This window comes from Temnothorax americanus, unplaced genomic scaffold (genome assembly GCF_048541705.1).
Source record: "Temnothorax americanus isolate GAGA-0224 unplaced genomic scaffold, ASM4854170v1 Scaffold47, whole genome shotgun sequence".
NCBI classification, from domain to species: domain Eukaryota; kingdom Metazoa; phylum Arthropoda; class Insecta; order Hymenoptera; family Formicidae; genus Temnothorax; species Temnothorax americanus.
In genome coordinates, this window is record NW_027509624.1 from 953,491 (window position 1) to 973,331 (window position 19,841).

The 19,841-nt window shown below is 40.9% G+C and overlaps 1 protein-coding gene across 9 annotated transcripts in view; it reads right to left on the minus strand.

Moving 5' to 3' along the window:
* LOC143903486 (uncharacterized) overlaps window positions 1-19,841 on the minus strand; it is a 110,168-nt gene that overhangs the window by 51,756 nt on the left and 38,571 nt on the right. The gene's annotated exons all lie outside the window — the stretch shown is intronic.

Below are 19,841 nucleotides of genomic sequence, written 5' to 3' on the forward strand. Positions count from 1 at the left end.
ACAGCATGTTTGAGAATAAGACGTCTTTCATATTGCAGTCCTCTTAATGCTAGAGGAATTATAATAATACTTTAAAACAAATATTCTCCCGACAAAAAAAACTATTTCGAAATTTTATTATTTTTTAACTAAATTTGTTTCTTAAGATGCAGTCTATGATTATAAATATTTTTTCGTATTTGAAAAAACACACCTTGGTGGGATTCGAACTCGGGACCTCTGGATCGTGAGCCAACTGCCTTACGTGGTAGACCACATCTTAATTTAATGTAAGAGTTATATATAGTCTACATGTTATAACCAGCGCAAATATATAATTTTTTCAAAAATCATCTTATATATATATATATATATATATAAGAAACAAATTCAGTTTAAAAAAGTAATAAAATTTTAAATTGGATATATGGTATAATATTTCTTAATGTCGGGTGAATGTCAGAAACCAGTGCCCATTACAAAATTTTGTGTTCGTAAATATATTTATGAAAAAAGTATATTTATAAAGTATTTTTTTAATAAAACAAAAAAGTACGGATGTATAAGTATGAGTATTTTCAAAATTCTGTTTACCTAAAACTTTAATAAAACTACTTTCTTCAAAAGTGTTATATGAGGGAATCAACCACCAATATATCGTCACTATGAGCATTAGGCTGCTGCGTTATTTGTATTTCTTTTAAGACCAAAAGTGTTTGATTTCAAATCAGCTTCAAAAATGTTTGAAAAGAGAAAACTGTCTTATTTTTACAAAAATGTTTGACTGATCATCGAAGTAAGTTGCATATAAACGTCTTACTACATTTAATGCTTTAGTATCAAACATTTGAAGAACTTTGTGCAATGAGGAAAAATAACTGAGTATAGCGCTGTTTGAATATCAAACACATTTTGATGACTAATGTCTGAAAATCAGTCATTTTCTGTAGAAAAATGTTTGAAATTCAAACATGTCTTACTTTAAATTTTTTAGAGTGTAACGCAGGCGACTTGCGGCAGCCTTCTGATTGGTCAACAACACTTTGCCGCACGGCGTTTCCGCGTCTATAGATCAGCGACATTACCCACCACAAAAACATTAGGACAACACCACTATCGCATGCATAACATATCGGTGTAGCAGAAGTTGAAGCAATATCCCACAAAATCACTGCTTACTTACAAAAAAAAACATTGATTGGCTACTGAGTCACCCCTTGATGCGTGGTAAGCGTTTCCACGTCCTAGAAATTGATCAAAGAGGGGAAAATTACAAAAATAAGGAAATTCACTAGAGTATCTGCGATTTTATTGATCAAAATCTAATAAATCTGATTACTTTTGTAATTTCCACCTTTTTTTTCAAGATACATAATCGACTCCCTGTGTCCAGAATAAGTCATAATAGTTTTGCTTGTAACATATATCGTATAATATTTAGAAAACTACAAAACTATTGTTATTAAAAAAAAGTAACAATATTTCCCAGGATGCGATAACTGCATTATACGTAATGTCATCGCAGATAATTTTTATGAAATATTTTATGATGATCTTACATTTAGCGAAAGTATCCGAATAGAAAGTTCAGCGGGAGAGTAATAAAAATTGAGAAGATTAGAGGGAATATGTAGAATCGTAATTAAATTAGTGATTAAGATCACCAAATTGAAGTCCCGTTAATATTTAAGTGATAAAAAGGTTAGCGATTTTAAATATACAGTTGGTTACCGGAGAACACTTGAACATAACGAACGTTATAATAAAACTAAACGTTTAATTTTACTCAAAGGCATACCGGGTATCGCATGCGCCTAGCTTTCTCTTCGCTTTTATAACGCTGGTCCATTTTGTCATGCGGAAAAAAAACATAAAATAAAAAGATATTTGTGACAAATAAACATGACGTGCAATGCACTCGATTAAAATTTAAAATAAAAAATCCTTGAAAAGACGATGAAATGCTTAATATTTATTTAATAGATTTCATGCGATTTTTTTTTGTCGGAGTGTTAACCGCTGCTAAATATATAATTGGACTAGAAACCCACAAAGAGAGAGAGAGAAAGATAACAAATAATACAAATATCTCAAACACGCGCTACTATACTTTACCTGCCAATCGCTCTGGTTTTTACAAAATAGAATATTTTTGCTAAATATTATCTTATCGCGTAGTCTGGCACCTTGCCAGAATAAAGTATAAAGTATTTCGCGTAAACTATTAATTTTTTGATAACTCTACTTTTATATCTTTATATGCAGAAAAACTAGAAGAATCATATTATGTAAAAAAAATCATACAATTCTATTTAAAAAAATTAAGTTGACTTTTTTTTCGCATCTCCTCCACACCTCCACCTACACAAAGCTATTGACATCAAATTATGTACCCCTTGAAGTTAAATAAGCAAAATTTGATGCATTTTTTCCTATTACCAAAAGTAGGCGAGTTATTCAGGTAACCTGTTTTAGGTGTATAAAGAGTGACCCGCAGAAAAAATTTTCGGAACAGTTCTACAATTTCCTCTTTGTGGGTAAGTTTTGTCCTTTTTGTTGCCTTTATGCAGGATCGCTTTCGGTTAGGTTAGGTTAGATTAGGTTTCACTATCAGGTAGGAAGACTTGCATAGGCCCAGAGAGAGAGAGAGAGAGAGAGGGGGAGGAGAGGAGAGAGAGAGAATTATAAGCGAAAGAGACAAAGAATGACAGAAAGGGGAGAGGAGGAGAAAGTGATGCTGTATGGAGAACTGCCGTGAATCAAAGCATGACCTATCCTAACTTAATATAGTGTGGTGAACCACTTTCGCGTGGTTGCGATAATGCCTGGTGACCGGGAAACGTCTTATAACGGACTATCTCGCGATCTCTTTTCAATTTTTTTCTTTTCGAGTTCCTATTTGTCGATGTTTATCGATAAGCGCTTACAAAATGTAATTTTCTGCCCTTCAACAAAAGAAAGATACGACATGATGCAGATTTGTTTGATTTATATAGGTACAAATGTTCTTATCATTTTGATATCAAACAATAATTTCATTCCGTAACATCTCAAATATTTTGGTGATTATTACATACTATTATTGATTTTGATCAATCTATTCATCGAAACATTTTTCTTAATTATTAATATGTAAGATATTGATAGAGAGAGAGAGGGGGGAGGAGGAGGAGGAGAGTGAATGGGAAAAGGAAAAGAGAGCGAGAGAGAAAGAAAGAGAGAGAGAGATAATTCCAGGGGAAAAGTACCTAATGATGTTTGAAAATCGAAAAGTACATTACGTATAATGAAAAATAAAGTGAAATTTCTCTCTCGACTTTTTTGCTAAACGATATTATACTATGTTCTTTGTAGTAAACGTATTTTATCGAGTTTATTTTTACAGAGAGATTTAGAATCTTTTCCTCGAAACGAGGAAAGTTAAAGGCTCATTTGAGCGAAAACAAGAAAGTTGGCCGAGCGAAACGGTAAGTTCGAAATCTAGATCGATGATCCGATTTATTAAACGGTAGATTACGAGTCTGTCGTTCGGTAACGGACTAGAAATTTCACTTCCGCGGTCGAGAAAAATCTGAAATACATACACGTCGGTTTTCTTTAAGCGGCAACGCATATAATTTCCAGACAGGACCACATATTAAAATTTAACTTTAAATAATAACAAAAGAGTATTTCAATAATTAAACACATTTCAAGTTAGAAAGGGACAATCAAGAAGTAATTACGATGAATAATCATAATGCTTATAATAATCATGTAAATAGCAATAATTATTATTATATATAACAAATAATAATAAAAATTGAAAACGATGTTTTAATTCGTCACGGTGTTTGTGTTATGAATGATTGATTTTCGCCAACTAATTTATTTATGCTAACAAAACATGAGAGAGAGAGAGAGAGAGAGAGAGCCAAATACGGCTTCTAACTCGAGCAGGATTAAGCTTTCTCTGCTAAAGGTCAGTTACAGTTCGCGCATGTGAAATTTGATCGTTTCGCTAGCAGACTCATCCGTCTCACTACGATACTTTCCTCGCGCGAAGCCCAACTTTCTTCGTTAGACAAAGGAGAGACGACTTTCGTGAAGACGCGATATTTATTGTCGACGCGCGCGCGTAAAGCATCGAAGATTCTTTAACGCGTGGGACGTAAAAGCTGTCGGCGCTTTCTCTCTTGCCTGAAAATTCTCTCTTGGCCGAATCTGGAGTAGAGTTCTCTCTAACAAGAATTTAATTAGACACCGTTCTTTTTCGTAACTTTTTTAATTTCTTACATTTAATTTTCTAAGTTAAATATTTTGGTAAGCAAGTCTCTGATTAAAAATTCTGTACGAGTGAAATTTGCTTGGAAATTAAGACTGCTTTTTACATATATTAAGTCGACAAAAAATTTTAATTACTCGCACTAATATTTTTATCTCTTTAAATTCATTATCACAATTAGTTTCTGCTTCATAAACACCGTGTGTGTTTGAAAAATTACTTTAAGAACACAAAGACAAAAATTATAAATTCATCGGTTCTTTGAAACGATTCTACTTATGTGCGTGCATAATTTTGTATACCTGCAATTTATACTTTTGGGACAGTCCTCCAATTTCGGAATCAAGACAAAAATGACCTGAAAACAGGTTCGGCACAGCATACAAAAGCATAGGAAAGGTATAGAAAAAAAAAATGTAGGCAAAACGCGTAGACAAAACGCATGAAAGATAGAGATAGAGATATACATAATATGTGTGCATATTATGCATACGTATATATATATAGGGCAGAGTTCAGCAAGAAATTTCAGCTAACTCCGTCTATAGCGTTAAATAGAACCAGTTGAAAATCGGCCGAAAAATTCATTTCTTGCCGAGCGCTGATATAGGGGATATTTATTTTTATAAAAGTTTCTACCTTAATATCTTCTAAAGTATAGTTGTATGAAAAATGTTGAATATAAAAGTTGTAGGGTTTTGAGTGGAATATATGATAATGAAAAAAAAAAAATAGGAAAACGCGACATCGAAGAAGGGACCAAAGAGTATATAGTTCTCTCGCTGCAAGCAGATCAAGAGCTAAGTCGAAATCGCGGCGAGATAACGAGCGAAACGTTGGACTAGCCGAGCCAATGAAACTCACGTCGGACGAATAATTAAAACACGCTAGAGCATTGTTTATGTCGATCGCGATCGGGGATCTCAAATGGTTGAAACTCTTGCCGCGATTATCGTGGTTTTCTGCTGCCGCAACGAAAGTCTTGAACGTTCCGTTCATATACAAAGGACGACAGTGGAAATGTCTGAACCCTGCACTTGACAAGTGATTTAGAGCCGGTTTCACTAAGGTCGGTTAGCTCTAACCACGGTTAATGAAATTTTATTTCTCTGCGTACGGCGTTACATAACGGACAACATTATGTGTAGCACTCGCCAGCATACAGTACTGTGCAATAAATAACGCTATCATAATTAGTGCCACGATCCAGAAACGGACAATGATTAGAGACGAATTACAGTTGTTAAAGCAAATAGTGATAATGAGAAGCAATAGCAGAAACTAACCTTTTAGCAGACGAATGATAAAAAATGTGTACTAGTTTTTGTAATTTGCTTTGCGTTCGAACTGCTCTCTCTCTCCCTTCCCCCCCTCTCTCTCTCACATTGTTATATGGTCTACAGATATGTCAAAATAACATAAAATTTTCATTAAAGATATTTTAATAATTATTCAATTATTAATTTAATTACTAATTAAATAATTAATTAAGTTAATTAAAATTTGTAATAATAATAATAATAATAATGATGTCAATGGCTTAAAGCCGGTATCGACTTCGATTATTGTGAGTTCCAACTCGGAGATCGAGCTTAATTGACTTTAGCGCAACGAATCTGACGTCGGCGATAACTCGTCCCTTTCCGGATTAAAGTATGAAGGTAATGTAGCGACGGGCAAAGAAAAACACGGAGCAGCAACGGAACCGAGGCTCATGGGAAAGACAAGTGCGTGGCCGTTCATTTTCCTGGTACGCTAATGCGAATGACCGAATGAACGGAGAGCGTCTTAATGCGAGCTGATGAGAACATAAGCAGTCGGTTGCAGCTGTCGGCACAGCAAGCGCCGCCGGCCGTCCACCCGTCAAGAGCAATCTACGTGGAATATCTAAATTATACACGGTGTCCCGGAACTACCGGGTTATCTACAACTCTTTTCAAATGGTTTATCTGTGCACGAATTTGCGAATGTTTCGAGAGAGAACGCGTGAGAACGTAAGTAATGGCGAGTTAAGCGATCGAATTGAAAACTCGCATATGACAAAGTTGCATTTTTAGACTATGTTGAGATAAATTCAAGGAAGGGAAGAAAGGCAAATGGGGGAGAAGCACCTTTGATAAAATTTTACTTATTATATATATATATATATATATATATATATATATATAAGGTGTCCAATATATTAAAAAAATAATTAAAAAAAAACCTAAATTTTTTTTAATTAAAAATTTTTTAATATTTAAATTTTTAAATATATAAAATGTTAAATATTTTAATTAAATTTAGAAATTAAAAAATTATAATACAAAAAAATTAAAAAAAGCACCCTTTGAAATCTTTGATAACCATTAGATATATAGTTTTTATACATATATTTTCATCTCTAGCATTTTGTGTTCAACTAATTGAATTTGCTATTGTCCTTCCTCCTTTTACATTAGGTATTCCTAAATTTTTGATGAAACAAAGTGTCGAAACCATTATTTTGAGCCTCTTGCGATCCCTGAAAATCATCCAAATCTGAGACAGACGTTTGTGAATGTTTCCCTGTCAAACAGAGACCCATTTAGCGTTAAATGCGAGACTAGAGTATGCGTAGCATAGGCGGAACAGACGCGTACCGCGTACCTAACAGCGAGTGAATAGCCATAGACACCGGTTCAGAAGCGCTTCATTATGCTGCCACGAAACAATTGAGCAGAACTATATTCCGCCGCGCGTGCATCGTACCATCCTACGAAGGGACGAGAGTGCGTTTCATGCATTCGAATATTTAGCGTAAAGTGCTTCGTCGAACTAGTTATCGCGCGCATGCGAGCGATATATCGTCCCGCCAACGCAAAGAGGGCTTGACGCGACGAAAGAGTTTACCAGAGATCCGATTAAAGCAAAACCGACGTAATTTCTACGCTTATATATTAAATTCTGAGTTAAATGAGCGATTAAAAACTTAATCTGAATAGACCATATTTAGATGCTATTAAAATTTATTAAATGTCTCATCACTCATTTACTTATATCTTAAATAATCGATCCACAGTACTCATTGTTATAATTACGATTTGCTAACTCCTTCAACTTGAAGAATTTTTCTGTCGAACTCTGAAAGCTACAGATTGATTCGAATAAGCTCATTCTAATTTTAGTTTCAATTTAAAACATATTCAGATATTCTTTTTATCTGTTGTACTTGCGTTGCGATTGCGCGCTTCTCGTATCAGCTCGTTACGTACCAGCGATATTATACCTTTTACTTCCCGATCCCGGTAGAGCTACATTTTTATATTTCGCTGCAGTGTCTAACAGGACGAAAAGTGCATGTATGCGCATCAACGCAGAAAGAGAGAGAACGACTTACGGCGCGGCTTTCCATTTATAGACGCGTGCTCGATGCGAATCCGCGGCACTGTACACTGTAAAAAGTCAATGATGATTGGAATACTTGCGCGCGCGAGCGAGCGAGCGACGGTATTCAATCGACATCAATACACACGCCGCGGGACGCGAATGTAATTGAAAAGCCGCGCTCGTTCGAACCGCGAACGAAACGGATTTACATCAGAGTTTGCGGATTTTTATTGCCGACGATTATTAATAGGTAATCGAAGTTTCGATTAATTAGAAACCGCGCGCGCGCGCGCGAGCGTGTCCCTTAATGGCACATTCGGATTCCTTTGTTCAGATTCTGTTGTCAAGCTGTCCCCCCTCGATGGTATATAATCGATACCATGTTGGCGCGCGAAAGTCACATTGCGATTCATCGTCATGCCTAATGACGATAACCGGCAGCGAGATTTCGTTACGCTGCAGGATATGTTCCATATCTCGTTGATATGGTTTTTGGTCCGAATTTTTGCGAATACCAGTTGCAAATATTATATATTCACGTTAAGATATTAATAACGTATTAAAAAATAAGAAAATACTACAAACACGTGAAAATTATAATGAATGTACGAAAGTTAAATACAGAGTAATATAATAATCTAATAAAGTATATCCCACATTTATTAAAAGTAATATACATAGAGAATGTAGATTTTCAATATATGACATGTTGTCATAGATTTGCTTCTTAATTTGGAATCGACCTTAAATTATTCATTGCTGTAGCTGATTTATTTTTAACGTTTAATCCCTTGATAATGAAAATGTTTTAAATTAAATTTCTGCTGAAATAAATTCTGCTCCGAATTAATTGAAAAATGGTTTTATTACCTCATTTATATTTATATACCTATTTGCACGCGCCTTAAAGCTTAAATTGCCATTAATTCCCCATATTAGATAGCTTCCTAATTATATAGACTGATTAAATTATTGCTAAGGGAAGATCGTATACAAACTTGTTAGGCACTCATTAATATCAATATCTATATTGTAAAATATAAAGAGATTTTCGTGTCACTTCTCGATGACAAGATGAAATATTTCTGAAAAACGCGAATTTTCCCAAAACAATAATCTATTAGCAAGAAATCTAATTAGCATTGAAACATGTAAATCAAACATACGATTCAAATTTCAACATAAAATAAATTGGAAAAAAAAACACATACCTTTCTCTGTTAATTACAAGTAAAATCTAATTTAACGAAAGTTTATTTCCAGTCACGATTGCCATATTTAATATTGAAATTTAAACGTACGTGTCTTTATGGACCATATGTGTTTAACTTTCCCGAAAGAAAATTTCACTCTAAAATCCTTTTTAAAAAATATCATTAAAAAATAATACGTTAGTTTTGAAACGATCTGTATGGCATACGTAATATACGTAGAGATATGTAATTGATGATTCTGCCAAGCACATTACATGTTTTGACGTAAATGGCCGACTCGAAAATTGCTGGTCGAGAATTGCTGTCGATATTTAAATTATTTTAACTACATTTTGCGTGCCGTGTAACCGCCGCGGAGAACGTGAATCGAGTTACGCGGAGAGAAAGATAGAGAACAAGCGGGTCGTGGAGTGAGGGGACAGCGAAACGGGAAAAAAAGGATGAAGATAGCGAACGAGGGGGACTGATCAAAGCGGAAGAGTGGAATTCGCGAAGATGGAAGAGAAACGAGAAGAAAGGCAAAACGGGGGGTAGAAAAGTACACAGATGAAGAGCGCAGAATGGGGTTACCCAACGCGTCGAACACTATGCAAATCATAAAACGAAACTAACACCGGGCGTATGTACCGAGTGTCGCAGAATTACAAATCTTCAATTTTAATTCGAGGCTCAATTATAAGAATACCAGAAGATATCACTCGGTATTGAAACTGCCAAAATCCTAAAGAACAATATTTTTCGACGAGGAACGTTACTCCGGTCATATTAAATTTAACGCCCTGTACTAGGAAAGCGCATGTCGAAATGTTAGAAATTCATGGATCGTCGACGAGAAGCGGTCCCGATTACATTTCGGCGGAACCGCTTGATTCTTTATTTCCGAGGCCACATCGCGCTCAGCAAATTCGCCGCGTTCCATACGCGGAAGGCGCCCGCGGACGAGAATGTGCAGGTGGCACAATGCGTGGCGGAGGTATACACGTGCGGGGGCGGAGCGCGTGATGCGCGCGTGCACGTGAAGAAGAATCGCGTGCACGCGCGGATTCGTCCGGATTCGAATGGAGTCGACCGGGCCGGGGTGCACGTTTTTCGAAACACAGAAAAGTTATGAAATATCGCGAGCGCCGAGCGAAACTTTTAATGCGCCACGGTCCGGTGTAGTTGGCCCTCGCCACTCCTTTATATAGGATATACACCTGCCTGTACGCGAGAACCCGTCGCTATATACAGAATGCGGGAGCGGGAGCGTGCAACTTTTTTATTAAAAAAGTTTTTCGAAATAAAAATCAGACGCTCGTAGGGCGGAGAGATACGGCCGCACACGTACGTACGTACGAATGTATAGGCACACACGTACTCTCAGCTCGAATACGCGCGCGCACGAAAGTACCTTCGAGGAGTTGCGCTTGTACGGTCATACTGGAGGATACGCTTCAAGGGATGTACTACGTACTATTCAGAATCTGGATATTGTAATCGAATCGACAACGGAAAGCGGTGTCTTCCGATTAATCAATAAAAATAGATTTTCGTTATGACTTGAAAAATTGATCAGTGTTTTGGAAGTTTTAAAAAATTATTGTCAAAAAATTATTCAAGCTTATGGTGTAAATTAAGCTGTCGAAGAGGTACGATTTCTAGTAAGAGATTCTTGTGAGATTAGTTTCTAAGATGCTGTTACGTAATCAAAGCCTTGATACTTGCTAAGGTAATCCGTAAATTTTTTAAGATGTTCAATTATCATATCTGTGCAATTGAATGATAAAAAATCGTACAAGAAATTGGCGGCGCTGTTCAAAGGAGTTCTCATACACCATCGCAGACTCCATTCAGGAACGTGCAGCTTGCGAGAATAAGGCAGAAACGTATATTACCAATTTATATTACTAATCTAGCTCCCCGGTAACTCGGTGGAGACCGAGGGAGGCTCGGGGGCGTTCTTTTCCTCGGGAGAAAAATAATTTCGTTCGCGGACGCGGATGGTTAACGAGAACGACAACGATCGACTCGACGTCGCCCCGTCCTGCAGAAACCGCGCTCTCTTCGTCATCCCACCCCCTTTCTCTTTCACCCATTCCGCACATATATATATATATATATATATATATATATACACCCGCCCCGCCTTACCACCCTAAAATTCTCCACCCGATTTTAATCTCCGAGCGACGGAGCTTTTAGCTACCCCTTCGCGCGCTTTCGCTCGCCGGGGCGTAGAAAAAAGGTAAAACCGCTCGGCGGCGAGGGAAGAGGTCCGCGAGGAATGAAGAGAAAGGGGTGACTCGCCGCGTCTTCTTCGGGGCCGGGCGAGCGCTCGCTCTTCCGCACAGGAAACATTTTTCTATCATGTAAATAAAATTTTTTCCGATAGCCACCGCTCGCCCGTTCTCGCGAAACAAACAAACAAACCACTCGCCATCACCGGGCGAACGAGCGTGCCGGGGGTTGGCGAGTGGTGCGTCCGGCCAGGAGGCCTCTCCCCCCCTTCGATATGGGTCAAACTGAAACGCGCGCCTTCCCCGAATCCCTCCCCGTGCCGCCGAACCGCCCCTGTACCTTCTCGCGCGCGCCGCGTACAATACCCACCTCATGCAAATACAGAGACAAACTCGCGTACAGGTACCCGCAAACACAAACAGGTACGCACGTGGGGCGCGCCTACACAATCGGAGAAACTGCGAAAGCGACGGCGTCGTATCCGGCGGCGGGGAAAGCAGGGGATGGAAGAAGAGGAGAACGAAGAGGACGAAGCACGAGACGGTGGAAGAGGACGAGAGAGCGAGGGCGGCGGCGGCGGCGGCGGCGGCGGCGATGGCGGCAGAGGTGGCTTGTTCGGGGGATCTTTATCAAAGTCAACGCACGCCGGTCACCATGGCAACAAAATTGGATTTTTTTTTCGAAGTTTTTTCGGCCCTTCTCGCCGGCGCCCATTCCCCCGAGACAGGGGGGCAGTGGTGGCGGCGGCAGCGGCGGCGGCGGCGGCAGCGAGGGAGGCTCGACGGAGGAGCCGGCAGCGGTGGCGGCGGCGCAGGCAGAGCAGACGGGGACGGACGATACGGAGAAGGAGGGAACGAAGGAGAGAAACGGAGAGAGAGAACGGGTATCGAGAAGGTCGGGGAGACTGACGAACGGCGACCGGGGAAGCCAATAATTCGAATTGAGAACAGCCAATGGCCGTGCATCTGATTTTTTGTCGTATCATCGCCGAGGTCGCCCGCCCTCTCCCGCCGCTTCGTGCGCCGCTACCCTCCCCCCCCCGCGTCACCGTTCGCTCGCCACCCCCGTCCTCCTCCACTTCTTCGTTCTCTCCCTGACCCCCCCGGTCGCGTCGACGAAAGGGGCCGCGCTCTCTGCCTGACTTTTTGTAAAAACTCCCCCCCCCCGCTCACCTCCATCGCCACCACCGCCATCACCTCTGCGTCCTTCTCATTCTCTCTCTCTCTCTCTCTCTCTCTCTCTCTCTCTCTTTCCTCCTCCTCCTCCTCCTCCTCCTCCTCCTCCGTCTCCTTCCTTGTGCTCCGTCTACTCTCTTCTTCCTCCTCTCCCACCTCCTACGCCACCACTTTTTAACTCTTCGTTGTCCCGTCTCTCCTATGGTGTTTTGCTGTACACGCTCGGATGTGCGGCGTAGATATATCGCGCTATCGTAGCGAAGAATTTCCAATATGATGGGCGCGCGGGCACAGTCGCTCTCGATTTTCTCTTTCTCTGTCTCTTTCTTTCTTTCTTTCTTTCTTTCCTTGCTTCCTTCCTTCCTTTCCTTTCATACGGACGTGTTACCGCGTTATCGCGAATTCCGAGAGGAAGAGCGAAGCCCGCAACCGGTTGCTTGAGGATTATGTTTGCCGCACTACGATGATGATTCGTCGAGTGGGCACATTGTTGAATTCCGTGGCGCACACGCGATGAATAATCACATATTGTCACGTACAATTGTGGAAAGTGGATATAGCAGAAGAAAGAAGAGAAGAGAGAATTTTCAGGCAGAAAATATCACAGAAATCTTGGTGTCATAATTAATATTTCGTGCGATTATGAAAACACGTTTATACGAGCAAAAGCCATTTCATTAAAGTACTGAAAATTCAAATAAACGTGACGGAAAATAAAGAAAATCTTTATATTTGGTGAATCGTATCTTTGTGATGAAAAAATAGCACGGTTCATGAACTATCTGTATAAACGACCTCATAATTGATTCTTGTTTTGTAATAAATATTTAATTCTTGCTGAAAATTAACAAACTATCCTAGTATGACATTTAATTTTTTCTAAAAAATAATGAGCTATCGTAATTTTTGTGGTTATAGGATATTAATATATCAAAATTTTCTGCCTAGATGATTTTATTTATCTTCTTACGATTGATATTTTGATATTTATATTCTCTAACTTCAGTTATAACTTATTCGTTTTAGTCATTTTGTGATATTGCATCACAATATACTCTTGACAAATCTTATAAGATTCTAGAGACCACAACAGACACATTATTCATCCATTCGTGTTTATAACCGTTCATAAGCGAGATATGAAAACTGCATCTTAATATATCCTAGTCTTCCGAAGAATAATGTGTCTCAACTCGCTCAGGATTCCCGCCAGTCGTACGTTTTGCCCGGCGAGAGCCAGAAAAGGAAACAGAAAAAGAAAGAGAGAGAGAGAGAGAAGGAGGGCAGACTAGACGATTTTCAGCCCATCCTCGCGAAATTACCATCCGAGAGGTGGTTTCCGCGTAACGAAGTGCGGTCGTCGCCGCCTCTCGCATTTCCGCACGTTTCCAGGAAGAACGACTTCTACGAAACTTTGCCGAGAGCCAAGAGCTTCGTGTCGCACGGCGGTGGCGGCGACGGCCGATGAAGTTGGATAAAATTCATTTCGCAATTTAGCCGCCAACAAAAACCGAACCGCCGCCGGTCGAAAGGCGCAACGTTACGAAAACCTGCTCTCTTATATTAAAGTTTCTCGATATCATCCTGGCGAGTTCCATTCGTATCTTTATTCATCGATATCGATTGTCAAAGCTCGAGCTTGAAAAAGCTCGATTATACGCTAATCTTATTCGTATGAAGCGGGTTGAAAGAGCCAGGGAATCGGCAAGAATGACGTATACAAAGCTTTGAGAAACAACTACTCAACTATGAAATTGTTTTCTTAAGGTTTAGAAAATTTCTTCCGTTTATCTTAGGTTACTTGGAAATCGATTATGTTTATAACGAGAAACTATCAAAGCGATACTTGAGCATAAATACGGAGCATTATTCAGTTTCTTGATAAAAAAATTAGCACATAATTACCGAACGATTAAGCCAAATCTGAGAATACAAATACAAATTAATAAGGAGATAAGATTGATTCACTTTGTGTATCGAGTCGCATTACTTTATCACGTCGATGACACGAGTGATAGGTGATATACGACGAGCTTTTCGCTGCCAGATATAAGCGACCTAGAATAACAGAGCACGCGATAACGTCAGCCTTTCTCGGCGAACTCGTTAAACGCATCGATCTCCACGATTCATTATTACGAACGCCGTTCTAGAGCAATGAAATATTTTCTTCAGCCGCAGAGTCCGCGGTTGAAGAACATAAAGTCGATTTAGTTCTTAGAAAATATGATGAAAGATTTAAGAATTATTCATTTCGATGAATCGTCGAGAATATGAATAGGCAGTTTTTGTTAATTAATTGAAGGAGAATTTAGTTCGGAAATAAGATTCGGAATTCGACTATATTTGGCGTAAAGATAACCGAAGAATTTTCGTCTTTCTTTGAGCATGGAAAAAATGAATCCGCGTAAAAGTTTCAGTATCGTAACTCGTACGTGTCTTCGAGACACGGCGGCAATGTTGAAGGAAACGTATATAAAGAGGTTAACGTTCGTACAAATATTTCCGCAGTTTTTTAAAGAAACTTTTTCTTCTTGGATACGAGGAAATTCTAATGCGAGTGGCGGTCGAGTCGAATGTTATGCCAGCTTGAGTTTCGCCGGAACGACGCAGTGAATCGTCCTCTCCAGGATCTCGCGAGTATCGCGTATACCAACGTGCGATGTACCTGAGCTCCCCTCGTTCGCGCCTCCTGCCCCACCGCGCGTTCGCCATTTCTACCGTGGGTTCAAAGCTCGTGTAAGAGTGCGGGAACTTCCGGTGCGATGTGACCGCATTCCTCGACGACAAACCGCGAGTTTGACGAGCGCTGCTCGGGCAGAAAATCGCATTTAACGCATTGTGACGGCGTTGCTTCGCAAAATAATTTCGCTCATAATCTCCGAAGGTCTTTGCTAATCTTTCGAGAATTTAAATCGCTTCGTTTAAGATTCCGCTTTTGTATACTCGCGGGTATCAACTAGCAACGGCTAAACGCGATACGTGGACGCATATATATGGAAATGTATAAAAGGAAGGCGCGAATAATTACATACCGCCCACTTTGAGATTCAAGGTAAGACGCGTTATTTCGCGACGCGAATATCCAGCGGCCTAGCCGTTGGAGAATCGAGAGCGGAAGCGTGCATTTTAGAGCGCTCGGAGCGCGCTCCGAGTCGACCTTGTCCAGCATTGCACTCCGATCGCCGTTGCGGTTGTGTTCCCTTTCGAGATTGCTCGAGCGTCGATCGCGCGGCGGGGAACGATCGCCGAAAGTCCGATATATCTCTGTTCGGGCGAATCCTGTTTACGAAAATACAGCGCGGAAGGAACGCACCTCGCACGTGAGATCCGTAGACGCGTCGTATGCGCGAAACGCGACACCCGGCAACGCGAGAATCCACGTGCGAACAAACGAACGAGAAAACGCCGCTGCTGATTATTCTCGCCTGGTACGCGTGTGAATAGACGCGTACGCGTGCGCACGTATACGTATATATACCGTAATCTACCGCGGATGCTCCGTTTGTTCGCGGCGGTTACAATCCGTATCCGTAACGCCGCGAGAGTTTCCACGGTTCGTATGCGGAATGCGCGTGACAAAAATACGCTTCGCCTCTCTTTTCTCCTAATTTACGGATTTAGGAAGTTTGAAAAATTCCCACGTGCGTGGCCGTAATCTTATCGCTGAGCTAAGTATATAAATTTCTAAAAATAGGATATAAAATAAGATAACGCGACGATAGATATGGCGATGTTAATGGTAAAGTTGTGATATCATCGACTGTCAACAGAAATAAAAGCTTCATGCGTAACGGTTAATCCTCGTGCGCATAACGTTTGGAATCTTTCTCCTCGTCGCGAGTCGCGAGGAAGCCTCCAATAGCGTAACCTGGATTTTATGGTACGTTGAGTGCTCCAATAAACCTTCCTCATCCTTACGTATTCTCGAAAAGAATTTAGACATCGATTTCCCGTCCGACGGCGCGCATTCACACGTGGGCTGGACGTGTCAAACGTGACGGGGGCGCGCGCGCGCGCGCGCGCAGCTACGGTAGACCCGGTAGATGAGATCGTCCGGTTTTTACCGGTCCGCGAAGAACTCAATTTTTCCGCGGTATTATTCATAGCGCATTACCGCTACCGTGTACTACCGCACCAGCACGGAATTACCGGGCCGCACGCATACACGCCATTATGCACGGCAACTTGTTCAACGACGCCCACTTGTTCAAAGCCGCCAGCCCCCTTTTGTCGACTTACAAATGCGCCGTAATTAGAAAAGTGTACGTGTAAGCGGCGTGTTCGTTGACACTATACCGCGGCCTCCGCTTCCCCGTCTCGTCACCCGCCCCTCCGTGCTTTCCCCATATACTCTGCGTGGAAGAACGTGGTTACATTCAATATTTTATGCATCACGCTACGCGAAGCCGTTGCGCGCCGTTGCCTTCTCTCTTTCTCCGTTTTCTTCTTCTTCGCCGTTATTATTCGTGTCAACCATCTGTGTAAGCACGACCGACCGCCGCGGCTGCCGCGCGTCAGCCGCACGATCGGCTATAGTCAGTAGATGAACTCTCATTCGCGATCGATCGGCTCTCCAATTTTTCCCCGGTGCGGTATATCTCCTTACTTCGCGTTTCTGCACGCGACACTCTTTCTTCTTGCTCGGTCAGATAAAATCTTTTCGCTGAGCAAAAAAACGATCCGTCCTGCCCGCGGAACTTGATTAAAAATAGGAAACGGCGAGATTCTCGAAATGTGCCCCTTCCCCCTCACCCATGCAAACGTTGCTAATGAATATGAAAGTATTTCGTGATGAATGAAAATATTTTCTAATAAAGTTGCAAAAAAATTCAAAGCAAAAGATAAACGAAAACACAACAACAAATTAAATTAAAGGAATTAAATCTGGCAAAATTTAATTTAAAATAAATTTAATTAAAATGAATACATTTTCGAAATGAATTTTACCAATTTATTGAATTAAGTCATTATTAGTATCATTATTTATATACATGTAAAATTATCGCTCGAAAATCGTCTGATAAAATATTTACAATATAAGAATGCGATTTGAAAAATTTATACTGTTTTAATTTTAGCATAATTAAGCGTTATTAACCATAAAAATTAGATCATAAAAATAAAAGATCCGCGATGTCAAGTCTTTCCAATGAAAGCTCTTGCAAATTAAAATTTTGTGTTCTACCGCCGTAGAGCTAAGCTGATTTTCGGAGAATCGGTTGCGCCGTTAAAATGCAACAGGTTTTCGAGACGGGACGGATCCGCGTTCCCGATCTTACAGAACGAACATTCCATCGAGTCGATCAAGGCCTCACCCTTTTCGCACGGTCGGACGGAGAATCGCTTTTGAATTCCTCGCATGTATTTTTATAATATCAATATCTATTTATTTTTATATAACGCTGCCACTATTTTTACACACACACACACACACACAGGAATAATAATATTAAATAGATTATTATTGCTTAAATTCTTGTTTGCAAAGAAAATCTTTCCTTAATACGAAGAAATTTATTTTTTGCGTATTTCTTGTAAACACAATTCATGAACATTTTCACGGAAATCTTGTTATGTTAAGTGGATATTACTTAATGAACACCTTTGCTGCTTGGTAAAAAGCTTGTTTGCAAAATATTCATCAGACACTCAGATTATTATCATAATCAAATGCAGTGGCATAAATTAAACTATATATAGGAAATAAATGCATCGCGCGCTTATTCGCGCGAACATGTCAATGGGTTCCCTTTAACGCATAGCTCTCCTCCTCCTCTTTCCTCCCCCCCTTTCCGCTCTCCTCTCGCGTTTATGGTAGCTCACAGTCTCGGTTGTTAGACCCGTTTATCTGTCACTGCGCCAGAGTCCCCAACCGTCATTCCCATCGTCAGCGAATCATAAAATTTCACCGACCAGATATACGATATACGATACAATTCTACGTCTCGCCCGTACACTATACGACGCAATCAAAATGAGTATAATGAAAAGCGGTGCAGTATCCTCGTAAACAGGTAATAAGACGCCGCTACCAGCTCACCACGGCTGGATATCCTTGAGAATTGAAAATACTTATCTGACGAATTTCAATCGACAATTTACGCGTGGGAATAAGACGCGAACGGCCGATAATACTCTGCAGCCGCTACGCTTCGCGACCTAAGACATTCTATTGTATTTTAATGTGTTTAATACTTATGTTGTTCTCCTTTTTCCCCGTATTATCTTATCTAGCGTACGTCTGCTCCTTTTGGAATTTATGTAGTTATATCGTGTAATTAGTGTATACGCTATTAAAATAAATGTAATATAACAATATAATAAGCAGTTTATTTTAATATTATAAATATTCTCGCAGCTCCGTGCGTATAAAACTCCCCCCCCTCTCTCTCGCTCTTTGTCTGTCTTTGATTAAAATACATTCCTGCCTTGCTCTATAATTGTAGTTCTGATATTTTGCTTCCCTACATTCCGTGAGGAATTATTTGATTATTAAATATTTTAACGATGTATATTCCTACAATCTGAAAGTCTCATTTATCAACAGGATACCGGAAGAGACCGTGGCATGAAATTTTCCTAGCGCTCGATAATTGCGAAATAAAAAATAGATCACAAGACTTGCGATCATTTTACAGCTCTGCAATAATTTTATTTCTTACGAATTTCTGCTGTTTCATCTATTTACGAATCAACATTAACCTATGACGCGCATGATTACGCACTGCTATATTTCAAGTGTCAATTACGATAGCATAGCTTTCCCACGATTTTCTCTCTCGCGATTCGACATATAGCAGCTTCGCATAATTCTCTCTCTCTTAACCCCCGTCGATTAAAAATTTCTCCCCTATCTCCGGCGGATCAACCGGCGTCACGCGACATCCTATCTCTCCCTAGCATCGGCAGGAAGAAAAAAAATCGAATCGCGCGCTACGAGCCCGATCGATGCGCACAGCTGGTTTCCTGCCGCACACGCAAATGCGTCCCGTACTACGTACGCGCGCGCACACGCGCGCCGGCGTCGTCACGCACGTGCGTGTGCTCATGCGACCGTGTGCGTGAGCGTGCCCACGCGCGAGAGATGCATACCCGCTCTCACGCACGTACGTATGACGCGGCGACCACCTCGTTGTGTGCAAGTCGCTGTGTGAACGCGTACACGTAGCGTGGCTTGGCTCCACGAGGAACGCACGTGTGTAGGTCTGTCCGCCTCGTCTCCTCTCCTCATCCCTCCAGTCACCCGTTCGCCCCGCTCCGACGAAATCCGCGCACGATTGGCCGTTGCCGCGGACTCCCTTCGTCCCAACCCTCCGCTAGTCAACGGACGACCCATTCCATTCAGTCACCCGTACGGATTCGAATGTAACCACGATGCCGCATGCTGTCCTCCTCCCTCTCTTTCTCTCGTTCGCTCTTCCTTCTCTGTTACACTCGCGAAAAGCGATGACGTCTTTCTCTCTCTCTCTCTCTCCCTCTCTCTCGAACAGCGCGTTCTTCTCGTCTTCCTCCCACCTACAGCGAGCACGCGGGAGTGGCGTGCGTTGCGGAAACGTTCGCACAGGTTTCCAACCTGACCTACGCGAGCGAAGCATGGCCAGGGGCGAGATATCCCGACGCAATGTCATCTGGTGCTGGCGA